This window comes from Heterocephalus glaber, unplaced genomic scaffold (assembly GCF_053883595.1).
Source record: "Heterocephalus glaber isolate CG9 unplaced genomic scaffold, H.glaber_assembly_v1.0 deba00001204, whole genome shotgun sequence".
Lineage (NCBI taxonomy): Eukaryota > Metazoa > Chordata > Mammalia > Rodentia > Bathyergidae > Heterocephalus > Heterocephalus glaber.
Genome location: NW_028258214.1, coordinates 599346 through 613286, shown reverse-complemented (window position 1 = coordinate 613286; position 13941 = coordinate 599346). Strand labels below are relative to the sequence as shown.

General features: G+C 42.6%; 1 long non-coding RNA gene across 3 annotated transcripts in view; it reads left to right on the top strand.

Annotated features, from left to right (window-relative positions):
* The window catches only part of LOC101699918 (uncharacterized), a 70077-nt gene that overhangs the window by 28853 nt on the left and 27283 nt on the right, over window positions 1-13941 (top strand). The window contains exon 1 of one of the 3 annotated variants that reach the window (XR_002390033.2): window positions 11319-11474. The exons of 1 other annotated variant lie outside the window; for it this stretch is intronic. This is a non-coding gene — a long non-coding RNA (uncharacterized LOC101699918). Of the gene's footprint in view, window positions 1-11318; window positions 11475-13941 lie in introns of those variants that run through there. One more of the 3 variants, XR_206174.4, reaches the window with a different exon arrangement.

The window sequence follows — 13941 nt, the reverse complement described above, 5'->3', positions numbered from 1 at the left end:
AAAATGAATGTTTGGCATGTGAGTAGTGAACAGAAACAGGAAGGAAGGGAGGGAAATGAGATCAGAAAAGAGTGACAAACTGTAAAGTGCTGTGTACATGCACCAAGTCCCTATCAAGAATGCTCATCATGTACTACAAACATACTGTAACTATACACAAAGGGGCCCAGTGGATTCAAGGAGGGAGGGAAGAGAAAAGCGTATTACAGATTATGTACCTGTACCAACTCCTCACCATACATGTAATCATCTTGTACTAAAAACTTGTACTGCCAAGAAACAGTTTAACAATTAAAAACAACGGACTTGGGCCGGGGATTTAGCTCAGAGGTTCCACTGCCTGCTTCGCAAGCGCAAGGTCCTGAGTTCAATCCCCGGTACCAAAAAAAAAGTCGGACTCACAATCTTAAATATCACATGGTTTGTCTTATATGGGTAACTAAACATAAAAATAATTTGAAGAGAAACATACAAAATACATAGTAGAAACAAAGAGAAAGTTCTTTTTCCAGAGTTGGGGTCAAGAGATGGATGGAGGGAGAAAGACAGAGAAGTGGATGAAAAAGGATGAAGATGTGCTCTGTCTGTACCAACTTTCCAAGATGAATGTGACTATTATGTACTGTGAACATTTACTAATACAGATAAATAATAAGAAAGATCAATTCTCATCACTTGACTTTTTTGACCAGACTCACTGTACTCCTTCCTTCAGTAAGGAGTGAATGAGTAAGTCTTGGGATATAAGTAAATAACAATGCCAAAGACATAATTTCCATCATAAACAAATTGTTAATTTTTACATTTCTTTGAGGTTCTTCATGAAGCATTTCTTTGTTGTTTGTTTCTTTTGAATTTTCAATGCCACTCTTTAGAAGTGTTCTTCAAATGGGACTATCCCATTCATTTGGACTACATATCTCAATGTTTGAACCTTCCTAAAAACTTACTGCTTTCTCAGTTCTTTTCATACTAAGTAATAAAATTACACCTCTCTGCTGAAACTTCTTTACCAATTATTAGTTAATAGAGTTCCATGTGCATAGCATGGTCTGAAAACCTCTTTGATAAATTTTTCTGCTTATTTCTGGCATTGTCCTGAATGGAACACCCTCAACTCACATAAGGATGCCCTAACCGAAACATTATATTACTTTTGTACCAAACTCTCAAACATGCATAGAATTTTAGTTGGACCTATAGGGTACTGGGAAGAAGCAAATGGGAGGAGCCGCACACACACACACACACACACACACACACACACAATCAGGGAAAGACACAGAGAACACTGATCTGCTAGAAGATAACCTTCACTAGAAGCCATATTGGTCAACACCCATATGCTGCACTGTTTCTCCCTCTAGAACTAAGAAAAATAAAATTTGTTCTTTGTGATCATCAGCTCATGATATTTTCTTACATAAATTTGAGATCTCTAACACTTCCAGCCACTTTCTGCAAATTAACTATGAAAAATACAGTATGAGTCTTACAAGGTGAAGGGAGAGTGTAAGGATTTGAGAGACAGTGATAAGGCGTTAAGGTATTTTCTGTACATGCAACAACAGGTGGTGAATGAAATCATTATGTAACTTTAATCTCACTGTCTCTGTGTGTGTGTATACATATATGTGTGTATGTATATAAGTGTATATAGATATATTTATATGGCATATGGACATGTCTGAAATTATACCAAGAACTACTCTTTTGCTCACAACTCTTAACGTAAACATATTTAGGATTCGAAAGTATCCGGTAAGAATTGGATAATGCACTCAACATAGTGCAAGACTCATGAAGTTTTATTTACAAATGTACTCATCACAATAGAGGAGACCTATGTGTCATGTGAAAAGGACAATGTCTGAAACATCATGCCACAGAAATACACAGTGAACTGAAAGGGGCAAAATCTGAAATTGCCAGGAACCAGAGAGACCCAGAGCTGGCAGAGGTGAACTCAGGACAGCAGGATTGCCATCATCTGAGGAGGGCAAGGTGTATGGCAAAAGAGTAAACACTCTGCCTTCTCTTGCCTCCTATTAGCTGCTTTCCTACTGGTACTCCACAAGAGCCAAAGCAACCAGAAGCCAGAGGTGGTGGCAGGTTGAGTGCTGTGGTATTTACAGGCCAACATCACAGGTGGTGGTGCATGTGTGAAAAGACAGTGAATCTGTCAGGCCAGGAGGTGTCATCAGTACTGAGCTAGTTTTCATTTTCAGAGACTGATCTGGTGCTACCTGAAAACTTCGGTGAGTTTCGCAAAGTGATATTTCTCAAAATATCACATTCCTCTTTTCCAGTCTCCAAAGAAAGCCTCTCAGGAAGATCTTCAAAGTGGAATACATGAGAAGTAATAGTGCACCTTTTCCCTCAGAACAAAGGAGAGGTCACGATCTTTCCACTCACAGTATCTTGGAGTCATGGCAGTGTAGAAATAATAGTCAGGTATGGTGGTGCACACCTTTAACCTCAGGTACTTGGTTGACCGAAGTAGAAAGATTGTAATGTTGAGGCCAGCCTGTGAAATTGAGAAAGTCCCTGTTTCAAAATAAAATAAAATTAAAATAAAATAAAATAAAATAAAATAATAAAATAAATAAAATAAAATAATAAAATAAAATAAATAAAAATTTAAAAATGGGGGCCGGGGATTTAGCTCAGTGGTTCCGGCGCCTGCCTCGAAAGTGCAAGGTCCTGAGTGCGATCCCCAGGACCAAATAAATAAATAAATACGTACATGCATACATAAATAAAATGGGCTGGAAATGTGTCTCCAACCTAAGGCAATTGCTTAACGTGTTTGGGGCATGGAGCTAAATCGTAATTCAGAATAAAGTAAAGCCAGTAGCACCGCCCCAGGCCACCGAGGAGGAGGAGCAGAGGGTTTGAGCCCCTTGGGCTCCAGCCGACACACCCCACCCCGCCCCTCTGGCCGCGGGGCCACACAGATACCTGGATCCACACTGCAGAGGTGCAGGGGGTTATAAAGGACATTATTCTGAGCTCCAGAAAATAGAGCAGAAGTGCACAACAGAAAGAGGGCCTCTCAGGCTCCTTGATGAAAATTGAAGCCCACTTGAAAAGTGAAGAGAATCTCTGCAGTAAAGACACACCAGACCACTGTAGTTGGTAAGTTGGAGCGATCACCACCTCCTATCAGAACCTGGACCATCTTCAGGGAGAGGGCAGCTGGAACCTGAATTAGAGCCTTGCAGAGTTCATCCCTGCAGGAGGACAGGGAGCTCAACTTGGGCCTTGGAGCCCAAAATCAGCCCTAACCTCAGGGGGCTGCTCTTGGCTTGCGGAGACTAATTGACTTCGATCTGCACATGCTGCCCACATTGTCTGTTGAGACAGCAGAGACATACCCTGAAGGAGGCCCTGCATTTTTCTTTATTTTCAAAGTTTTTTTCTCTTATTTTTAGTTTTAATTTTTTATTTTTTCAAATTTATTTTTTCTCTCTCCCCCACCTTGTTCTTCATCTCTCCCTTTTTGTTCCTGTCATAATTTGGATTTTTTCTTTCTTTACCTTTTTTTCTCTTTTTCTTTCTCTTATAGGAAAGTGAATACAGTTTCTAGCTTCCTTATTGCTGTTAGTTTGTTCTGTTTTTGTCTTTGTCCTTTCCTTCTGTCTTTTCCTCTGGTCTTCAGCATTTGCCCTAAGTTTGCATGAACTTCTGTGTCCTCTGGCCTCACTTCTAACCTCTCCCTATCCTTCTACCTGTCTATCCCTCCTCCTCAACTCCTTCTAAGGCCCCATCCTGAAGGGTAAAGTTGCTACCTTGAAGAGTTTATTCACTATAAACATATTTTGGGCTGGTCCTCAATTTTGATTTAATTCACATGGTTAAAGGTGATAGATTAATGACTACCACAAATTGTCATTTTCTAAGCTGTGCTTGATGGTATTGTTGCTGTGATTGATCTAATCAGTTTTCCTTCCTGGTGTACTAAAAGCAAGATAGCCTAAGAGTTATTAGAGACTCAAAATCTAAAGACCAGCTATATCTGGATGACACCTCTGAGAACCAATCACTGCATAAGCGTTCTAAATACAAGCAATACTGATACTTACAATAAGCAATATTGAAGTATCAACCCAGAAATTAAACCAAAAACAGCACCAACAGCAATAATAAAAATGAGAAGAAACTTAAGGCACAAAGCTAGACTTCCAGCTCATGAAAGGAAAATTCTGGGGAGAACAAGGTGGAAAAGTCAGAATGAAGTAAAAATACACATGTCCTTTAGGAAACATGCTCTGGCTTTTAAACTGTCTCCTTTTTGCTCACTAGTGACATGTGGTACAATATTGATATGGTGGGCAGCAACAGTAAGCTCTGCGCTGTCAGTTACAGGATACCAAGGGGGAATAACAAATGTTCTTTATGGCACTCTATTCAATGAGTTTTATATAATACTCAATAGTTGACTGTGGAATAGACACTATGTTAGATTTTTCTGAATATAGGTAAATATAAATGTACTGAGTATTTATAGAGAAAGTAGTTATACTGCTCCTTTGATTATGCCTATTAAATGCATATTCAACATATTTTATTGGAATGCTTTTGGGGTTGATAAAATATAGCCATGTTGTATCTCAAGGAACATATGTAGACTCTTCAACTGCAGTGACTTGTGGTGCACAGAACACCAAACTCATTGTACTCTTTCGTGGGTTCAGTGCTGTGTATCTGAGAGTTCTGGCAGAACACATGTATCACATGTATGCATGTGTGTCTTTGCCACCATTCTTCTGTTAGGAAGGGAAAGTGTTTAGACATTTTTTCACAATCAAGGGCTGAATATGTCTATACAGTATGGGAATGCTGGGGATATCCGTGACTGATGAAATGAAGGAGCTACAGCCTTGGAAGAATATGAACCAATAATTCAGCTACAGTCCAGTCAAAAAGGGTTCATAGTCTGCTACGGAGCCCCTGATGGATGCATGAGTTCAAATGCTGACCTCTCAGAGTCTGAAGATTGTGGATAATGGCACCAGCAGAAATAGCTGTCAAAGAGGAGTCGAGTATGCAAATCCTTCTCCCTTGAACTTATTTTCTTTTTTTGGTACCAGGGATCGAACTCGGGACCTTGTGCTTGCGAGGCAGGCAGCAGAACCACTGAGCTAAATCCCTGGCCCCTCTTGCACTTATTTTTAATCCACCATGCTCAGTCCCCTTGGAGGATGCCAATATTTTTTTCTAGGTGGATGTTTTGCACTCAGATCAGTGAGCTTCATTTTAGTTGTCTCTGGTAATATCACAGACACATCTAGAATCGTGCTTGTGTATTTTTCCTGGCATGTGTCCATCAAGACATGTTGATGACCGACATTAACAACCACAAGGCAGAAGTTAAATAGAACATTTTATGAAGTAACGTCAATCATATATGAATAGCTGCATCCTGAATATGCAGATGTGTCAAGATTTTATCACCCTTCTTATATTTCTGAAGAAAATCTCATGAGTATGTTTTCTGATAAACAGGATCCAGAGCCCTGGGAATGGGCTCACACTTGTGGGTCCAGAAATGTAGAGTGAGCAGCGTGCAGCACAATCATGAGATGCTCACAGTGCATGAACACAATGAGCGAGAACTAAAGCACTGGCTTCCCCTAAGAAATCATTCGTGCAGGCTGCATCTGTACTGGAGCACGAACTTTGCCCTGTATATGCAGGAGTTGTGCTGTGAAACTAAGATAATCCTACTTGTTCATCTGATACAGTACAACACTCTGCCATTTCAGCAGAGTGAGAGAATATTCAGTTTAAAATTCCAGAAATAAAAATTGGCAAATGTTCAATCATGTGCCATTCTTAGTAGCATGTTGGGATGTCGTGGCACCCTGGTGCATTATTCAACCCCTTTCATCTTATCATGTAGGTATCATGTGATAGATATCACATTATGCCAAGAATTGTGACTACAGGAGAAAGGCACACATTCAGAGAAAGACTACATTCACACGGTATTTTTGGATCATATTCTTATAACTATTTCTTTAATACTGTTGTTAACCTCTACTTATGCATCATTTATCAATAAAGTTTTATTGTAAGTATTTATGTATAGACATGAAGATGTTTTTGTTTTATGGTACCAGGGCTGAAACTCGGGACCTTGCACTTGCAAGGCAGGTGGCAGAACCACTGAGCTAAGTCCACAGCCCAGTATTTATGTATAGAGAAAAGCTGTGTGTGCATGTCTGTGTGTGTCTGTGTGGTTTATTAGTATCTACAATGGGAAGTGTCATGACTTGTGTTTCGATGTCTCCTCAAAGCCTCATGCATTTTCAGAGGTGGCTGAATCTAGAGTGGGTGATTGATTCATTGTGGGGGTAGGCCTGATGGCACTAGGATTAAGGGCTTGAGTGCTATGCACCCTAAGTACTCTGAATAGGATGAAAGGGGCAGAAAGACAGTGTTAAAACCTCTTGGAGCTTTTGCTGCCTCCCACCACCATAACCACTGCCCTTCTGCCACCCTGTCTTGGAGCCAGCTACTTAAGGACTGAAACCTCCACAAACCATGAGCCAAATAAACCTTTTCTCCTTTAACTTTGGGTGTCGGGTTTTTTGTCTCAGCAATGAGAGAAAAGTGAGACAGGAAGCCCGTTTTGGGCACATTGAAACATATCCTCTTCAGTTAAGGGGGACTATTATATTTTTTTCATGAAAATAGACATACCATTCCTATCAGACTGACTTGCTTTTATGAGCAGGAAAGAGGGGGGAGAATTTGTCATGTTCTGTCTTTTTGGTTCAAGTACAGTCTGAAAATATTAAATTTAAAGTCCCAGAGATGAAAACTGACAAAATTTAATTTATTCACCATTATTAGTAGCACGGTGAAGTTTCATGCCACCCCAGTCCTTCAGCCATCTCACTTCACCTCTTTATGCAGCTGTCTAGTGGTGTCGCATCATGACAATCAGGGTGAGTACACAGAAAGGGACATTCAGAGAAAGACACCACATTCACATTATGTTGGGTACACCATATTGTTACTGTAGCTATATATAAGTATTAGTTGTCATGCCTGGCCTAAGTGAACAAACAGGACAAAACAAGCAGGCTGCTTTATTTGAACAACAGCAACTTCTCAGTAAATAGAAGAAATGGATACAAAATGAACTATACAATCCCTCTGGCACTGGAAAGTCCGATGATTGTCTACATACCTGAGAAGACTGTCCTTGTGCCCCTAAGTCATAAACATTCCTTGTGATGACAGCTCCTTTCCCCAAACCTATATAAGCATAGTTTTCTTTCTCTGTTGGCTGCTAAAATCTATCCCTCATTTTATTCCCTGATTTTAGTCTCTGTTCACTGGAACACACTTTTCCTCACAAAAAGGCCTGTTTTAAACAAGTGGTTTCACATGTGCTGTTTATAATATTTCAGTGCCATGACTTGGATGATTATGTGCTCTCCTTGGAGAGATTTTTACCCTGCCTAGGAAGCCACTGAAGCCAGTCATCAACATAGGTCTCCTGATTTTGCTTTGTCAGTTCCTGAATGCATTTTTGTGGTCCCCGTGCCTCTAAAATCTCTCCCTCCCTCCCTCCCACTCTCTCTCTCTCTCCCTCCCTCCCTCTCTCCCTCCCTCCCTCCCTCTCTCCCTCCCTCCCTCCCTCTCTCTCCCACTCCTTCTCTTTCTCCTTCACATTGTAGATCTTAGAATCCCCCTACACCTACCACCACAGTTGTGCTGTAGATCCTGCTCCAACTCCAACTGCTCCAAAGTTCTGCCCTCTCTTCTCCTTTGCTTCTCTCTCTCTCCCCTCACCTCATCCTAGGAATACAAGTCAGTACATGATGAAGGTGTCAATGTATCATGATCCCCTAACATCCCTAAACATTTATGGATGTGAAAAGAACAAAGAAAAGAAAGAAAGACAGATTAATTCCAACAGAAATAAAATGGAAAATACAGAATTATAGTATGAGATTTCAGTATCTGTCCTTTATTTCCTTTTTGATTTGCTTCTTTGAGGCAGAGTCTTGTTATGTAGTTCGGGGTGGTACTGAACTCATTATATACCTCAAGCTGGCAGTCCTCCTGCCTCAGCCTCCCAAGTGCTGGGATTACAGGCCTGAGCTACCATACCTGGCTCCTGTTTTAATTTGGTAGCATAAAGAAAATTTTACAAGTCATTCCTCAATAGCAGCAGGACACTATTTGTTGGTTTCAAGTGCACATGGAAGAATATTATCTTTTTTATTAGCGTGCACTTTGATTAATTTCACCCTCTTTTACTGCCTCCACTCATCCCCTTCATCTTCCCCAATTGTATACTGAGAATATTTTCAAAGACAGATGGATAGTCTGAGCCACAAAACAAATCTGAGTGAAACTGGTGGGACTCAAATTGTAGAAACTATTTTCCATGTCAACAGGGGAATATGTTTAAAAATTGACAATTGAGGTATCACTAAAGATTGTACAGACTTTAAAAGGACAAGGGGATGAGGAAAGAGTATAAGCAACTTAAGTCCAGCTGGTTTCCATGATAAGAACCAAGGACTTTGCACTGCAAACCACACATCCCCTCTCTCCAACTTACCTAGAAACACACCACCTTCTCCCTGTGCCACTGGAGCTACCAACCACCATAGATTGTGAGCCTTTGAATTCAGCCAATGAATTTAAAGGATAGCTGTTTCCCATGCATTAGGGCTTATAATCCCGGCTTCCCCAAAGGCTCAGGGCATCTGCTCCCTCATTGCTGGGGCGAGTTTGCACCCTTTTTCAAAAGTAAAACCTTTGTTGAGACTTCTTGATGGCAGAGTGCTTCATTATCTGTGCTGACAACCTGAGTCTGAGCACTTATTTCCAACAGGTTGAAGCAGGAGGGAACTGAGTTTGAGTCTAGTCTGTACTATATAATGAGATGCTCTCTATAGAAACAAATAAACAAGCCAGAACATCAGCAAATCTGAACCAAAAAATGCAGCTATAGAGGCGGGGTGGGGTGGGGTAGCTCAGAGGTACAGTGCTTACCTGCATAGGCAAGGGCTTGCCTTTGATCACCAGTGCTGCAAAAACAAAACAAAATGTCCCATTGTTTCAGAGATTGCAGTCTGCGTAAGGCTTGCAATGCAGAAACATCATGGTAAATGCAAGTGAAGGAAAGTGAGTACTTCATGGGAAGCAGCAAGCAGAGTATGGACTCAGCCTCACATGAAGGGGCCAGGGGCCACATAAGGTTGATCAGGTCACAGTAGCATGACTCAACCAGACACGTAGAAGGGTGGTTTTCCAGGAAACTGCGCATCTCTCAGGCCAACCATCATAAACAAGAATATCACAATATTATAGACAGCTATGTCATTTAGAAATATTACAGGCAGTCAGGGCTAGGTCCTGGAGAGAGTGCAGAGATAAGAACTTTTTGGGGGGGGCGGTACTAGGAATCAAACTAAGGGCCTCACACTTGCCAGGCATGCGCTGTGCCTCTGAGCTACATCCCTGCCCCAATAAGAACTCACTACAACTGTGGTTCACAGCACCTTCCTTGCAGGTCAGGCTTCAAGACAAAGAGAAATGAGGACACCACATACTTCCCCTAGGGATGGACATTGGTAATTCATATTCTGAATAGGCATCAGTCACCTTGGGTAGGGGACCAAATCCTGCATAACCCATCCTTCCCAGAAAGACCTACCTACCTTTCTTTTCTTTCTTTCTTTCTTTCTTTCTTTCTTTCTTTCTTTCTTTCTTTCTTTCTTTCTTTCTGTCTTTCTTCCTTCCTTTCCTTTCTTTCCTTTCTTCCTTCCCTTCCTTCCTTCCTTTCCTTCCTTTCCTTTCTTTCCCTTCTTTCCTTTCTCTCCTTTCTTTCTTTCCTGGGATCAAACTCAGGACCCTGCACTTGCCTGCAAGGCAGGTGCAGTGCCATTGAGCTAAATTCCTGGCCCAAGACCTTGTTTCTTACAAGTATGCTTGCCACTTGACTTACTTCCCCATTTCATCCCCATTTAATCAATATTACCAAAGCAACTATACTTGTAATCTTATTAGTTTACCATAGTTTGGTCCCATCTTGTCCCTGCCTTACCTTGTGGCTTTGCTTTCTAAAAATCACTTGAGAATTGGTGTCTCCAGAAAGCCACTTTCTGGGATTCCCTTTTGTCTCTTTAGAGGGAAGGTTTTTTTTTTTTTTTTTTTTGGTACCAGGGATTGAACTCAGGTCCTTGCACTTGGGAGGCATCCACAGTGCCACTGAGCTAAATCCTTGGCCATGACAGAAGCTATTTTCCTCTGAATAAATACTTTGTACTCTTCACCTCCATTGCTCCTAGAATTCATTGTTTAATTTTAGAGAAAGTGAACTCAGTGTAAGAGATATCTAATTTGTTGGAAAGGATATTTCCCTTATATTATTTGGAGTATTTGGAGATTCTATATCATATGCCTCATATCATTATGACTCCACATAATATTTTCCTTCCAGGAATATTAGTGCTGAAAGCAGGAGAATTTGAACCTGTAAAGAGGAACCTATTGGGCACGCAGAGTTTACAGGCTGAGGTCCTTATCTGTCCCTGCCTCATCACCGAGAGGTGCCCAAGTGGATCATGCGTGGGGCTCCATTTCAGCAATCATTCTAGCCCTTGTGCCTGGCAATATGTTTCTGTTCTACATTCAGGGTTTTTTATGATCCTGGATGACGTATCAAGTTTGTGTAAGGGACCTGGAATGTTTGCTTCTCTTCCATCTTTATTCTTTTGCAGAACATCACAATTATTTAACTCTCTTTCCCCCATCTACATAAGAATAGTATTCTTTTTCCAAGGGGAATATATTCATTTTCTTGAATGCAAATGAGTAGACTGAGACCCTGTGAAAATCTTGACGGTGAAGCCTGCTGCCTCCTTCCCACGTATTGACCTGTCAAGCAGCCAGCCCTCCCTCTATTCCATTGTGTCCTCTCCTGTGCTGCACGCACGGTGTTTTCTTACATCAGGGGATTGATTCTTCCACAGCACACCGACCACGGACCCTTCTGAGCACACACGGAACCCCATTTCAGGATGAACACATGGAGTTCATGAAGAAAACAGGTGCAGCTCTGCAAAGCCAGGAGTGCACTGCTGAAATGCACTTATTGTTAGGGAGGTGAGGTTGCCATCCTGGGAAAGAGCCCAGTCCAGAAGATCCTGGGTTACAGTCTATCATCAGAGCGCTACCCACGCAGACAAGAGTTGATTTCTCTCCTCTCTCTGGGCCCAGAGGGGTGGGCCCTGGAGCAAGAGCCAATCAGCAATGAGGAGGCGGCTGTATGAACTGTCTAATCAGGTGGGCCCATCAGGAGCGACTTCCGGTGTGGTGGCTCCCAAGCGGGTGTCCCCAGTGGGGACGCTGAGAGCCCCCGGCGGGGTAGACCGCCTTCTGTGACTGCTGCTGGCTGCAGTCTGCAAGGGAAGGACTCCGGGACCGGGAGCCATGCGATGGTGATGTTGTGGGGCCGAAGCCGGGCGGGGGCGGCATCGGGGTGAGGCGTGAAGGACGGGGACGGAGCCGGGTGCGGGGGGCTGCGGGGAGCTGCTTAGGGCGCGGCTGCAGCTCCTTGCGGTGGGGAAGGCCGCTCTCCGTGCTTATTCATAAGGTAAATAAACTGTTCTTCACAACCAGACTAGTTAAATGAGGCTTTCCAGAGAGCTTAGAACACTGGGAAATATTGATATTAATATATTGCTGTTGTGGATTTTGCTGGGAGTAACCATAGGAGACAGAAGAGCAGGAGTAAAACAACAAAATTTTATTTGCTAGCAGGCCAGCCCCACAGGAACGTCCCTTCAAGGGCTGACCCAGGGTCACATTAGAGGCTTACATTTATACTTTAAACTAGGTCTAGTCATGATTTACAGAAAGCTTAGGGTCTACATGTACTTTGCTCGAGAGGCATGGCGATTGTTATCTTGGTGTGCACTTCTGGCCTCACTTAGGTGGGGGCTGTGGTTAGACAGTGTTGCAGACCTTTCCTTATCTAGTGCTAGGTACCTGCAAGCTTATGGTGGATGAAACTTCTGGTATGGTTATTCTGGGAAGGGAAGCAAGTGAAGCAAGTTACAGGAGCAGAATGAAGCAAGCAGTTATTTTACATTTTCCTTAGTATTGCAGTGTGGAAAAAGGTAGATTTTTCTGTCAAAGGAAATAATCAAAGTCACTCTTTTATAAGAACCCCTATTTTTGTAAAATATACATGTATTTGTTTCACCATTCTTTCAAAACTTGAGACAAAGGCTGCTTGCCTGTCGCCCAGCATAGAACTTTGTACCAAAGGGCTTTCTGGATCACAGACTTTACTCTGCCCAGCAACCGTGACCTCATCCAGGTGGTTAATCAGGTCAGATTGTGAGGCCACAGTTCCACTGAAGAGTGGGCTCAGCGCTGAGTGCGAGCATCAGGAGAACACGCGGCCGCTCAGCCTGCTTGCTCGCTTTTGTCCGGCTGTGCACCCTTCTTCGGAAGTAAAGTTCGCCTTGCCGGGAAAGTATTGAAATTTATTTTCTTTTGTCCTCTTTCTGCCACCAGAGAATTTGTGCCCAACACCAAGGGAGGGGACGGGGTTGTTGCTAAGGACAGCTTTCTGAAAGGGCTGCCTGTTAAACCCGAACTGAGAAACACATGGGAGAGGGGAATCCGCAAGGACGTGTACGTGTGACATTGCCAGTGGTGGAGAGAAAAGGGGGTGTCATACCTGAAACAACTGTGGTAGTCCTTGCACTGTTTCTGTCCATTGATTCAAAATTGAAATGTCGATGGAGATGCACTTTATAAAACAAGCAGTGAAGTAGAGGTAAATCCCCACAATTGGCATCTCTAGGCATACAAATGAAGAGGAATAAAAGGGATGTTTGAATAGGGAGGAGCAAATCAGAGTCAAAGGTGTTATAGGGCCAGGTGAGTTGGAACTATACAGATGCACCACACTGAACTGAATGGAATCCTTTATTCTAAGCCAGCTGGTTGATGAAGGAAAGGTGGTGTGCAGGGTCCTTTTAAGGGCTCTTCTATTTGTGGAGGGCTCAGGGAGAGGAGGTGCATAAACAGAACTTCACAGGAGCAGAACTTTGCTAAGTCAGTGGAGGTCGGAGCAGTTTCACAGTTTAATTTAAACAAAATTTCACTCAAGTGTGGGGCGTCCTGTTTACAAGGCAGTAAAGGTAATGTATTTGCAGATTCACAGAGGATTTGGCAGTCTGTTAGGCCTTAACTGAGAGGACTCCCAAGGGGGAAGGGGAATGTGACCACTGGAAATTACTCAGCTTTACGTAAATGGAGTCAGTCTGGCTATCACAAAAGGAAACGGGAGAGGAGGGCTTGTGGGAGGGAAGTGAAATCAGCAGCCACAACAGGGATCTCCACCCCTGAGGTAGACTGTGTTTAGTGGGACAATAATGGAAGGACTGTGTGCTGGCTTGGGCTCAGAGTGGGTCCGAGGTCACTGGAAACATGTCTCATGTTACTCCTGATCAGTCCACCTAATCATTGGTGAGGCAAATTTAGAAATTAGGAAACAGGGCTTGTACATTTAGTAATAGGGTGACCATCATCATTGAATTAGAATGGGAAGGGTTTACTTGGATACAAAAGATTTGAAGGTGTGTTTGGTGTTTTTTATTCTACAGGAATTGAACACAGGAATTTTGCTCTGAACTACATCCCCATTCTCCATTTTTCTTTCTCTTTCTTTCTTTCTCCTTCCTTCCCTCCTTCCTTCCTTCCTTTCTTTCTTTCTTTTCTTTCTGTTTTTACACCTGGTCTTACTCATTTTCCCAGGGTGGGAAGGACTCTTGATGCTGTGTCCACCTCCCTGACTGCTGAGAAGGCAGGCGTGTGGCATTTTGCCAGTCCAAGGTTGGGGATCTCTAATCACCATGATTTACCAAGATTTCAGCGCTTGGGTAGAGTAAA